Consider the following 1,854-nt stretch of genomic DNA (forward strand, 5'->3'; position numbering starts at 1 on the left):
TCTTTCATTACTGTTCAGCTGGTGTTGTCTGGATGATAAAATGCAAATTTCAAAGGTTGTTTGGACTGACCTTATGCCTCTACCATCATCATTTCATCTCACATATGTCCTATCAGTGTCGCTGTTAATATGAAAGTTGCCAGTGGTGGTCAGTACCTTTCTGGTTTTGATGTCCAGACTGCATTTCGTGTCAAGTATCCAATCCAATATCCCAAATGCTAGTATTAGCAATTGTACTGCAAAAGCAATGTGAGATATGGTCTTGTTAAATGCAGACAGCCCTGATTTCCATATTTTCCAGACTCTACAGAAGTATTCTGTTGTTTTTCTGGCTTTAGTCACAGTATCAACTTATGCAACATTCTCATAATTCCAAGGTACTTGTAGCTTTCATCATTAGAGAACATCCACAAGCCGTTGATGTTCATGTTCTCTGTCTGGTCAACAATCTTTCCTCAGTTGACAATCACATATAAGCATTGGTCTTGCTTATATTCCATTCCAAAATTTTCGTGTAGTTCTAATTGTCTCTTGATGCTGATCATATTACACTTTACGTCATCAATAAAAATGTGTGGACGACATTAACATTTTTCTTTCCTGCATATCCCAGCATGTAGTCATGGCATTTGGTTAACAGGGCTAACAAGGGATTCACTGCCAATGCAAACAGTATTACAAATAAAAAAAAACTATCACCCTGGAATGTCTGCTGATAGTTTTGACTCTGTTTGTAATAACAATTGTTGCTTTAGTAACTGTGTGGGCCATGTTGTGGTCAGTCTTTCAATGGCATTCACTGTAGCAGCTGATACCAGAGCAAGGTGCAGTGACATATGTATATGTATGTATGTATGTATGTATGTATGTATGTATGTATGTATGTATGTATGTATGTATGTATGTATGTATGTATGTATGTATGAGTGTGTGTGTATGCATGTGTTTGTATGTATTTGTATCTGTATTAGTGTGTGTGTGTGTGAGAGACAGAAAAAGAGAGAGAGGAAGAAAGAGAGAATAGGAGGGAGAGATGATCCACAGTAAAAGGAGATGTCATTATATCCTTATATTTATGTACCTTTTTCATTGCCTGAATTGAAAGTTGTAAGAGAAAGAGCTGGATACTGATATGTTGTCATCTGAATCAAAAACAGGAACTTTTGAGTAACATGATGATGCAGCATAACCATGCACACACACACACACACACACACACACACACTCACACACACACACACAGTCACACACACACACATCCACACACGGATTAAATTGAGAATTCTATCCAAATACTTACAGTTATCAATGTCCAACCAGATGTCAATCTTTTAAAGAGATTTTTTACCGTTTCATTTAATTGTAATTCTTTTACTGGATCAATTTGTGAAGTGGAAAAATCAAAGCTTGGTTGAGTTCCACTTTCACATTTATCTGAACAAGATAATTTATTTGAGAAAACTTGTGTTTCATCATTGTTTAATTGAACAGTGAAATAATTTGAGGTTCCAGAAAAATAATTGCTTGAAATGTTAAATGTGATTCTCCAGCAGTAACCTGAAACAAAGCACAATGAGATAATGTTTATTGCATAGATTGACTGCTTGTAATAATACTGTTTGTATACATTTTATCTTTTACTTCTTTCAGTCATTGAACTACGGCCATGCTGGGGCACCGCCTCGAAGGATTTTAGTTGAACAAATCGACTTATTGTATCGATCTATTTTGCCAAACCACTACATTACAGGAACGTGAACAAACCAATACTGGTGGTTGAGTAGTGGTGGTAGGGCAAACACAAACGCAAACACACACACACACAAACACACACACACATATACATATAGGATA

This window comes from Octopus bimaculoides, chromosome 12, assembly GCF_001194135.2.
Source record: "Octopus bimaculoides isolate UCB-OBI-ISO-001 chromosome 12, ASM119413v2, whole genome shotgun sequence".
Taxonomy (NCBI): Eukaryota; Metazoa; Mollusca; class Cephalopoda; order Octopoda; family Octopodidae; genus Octopus; species Octopus bimaculoides.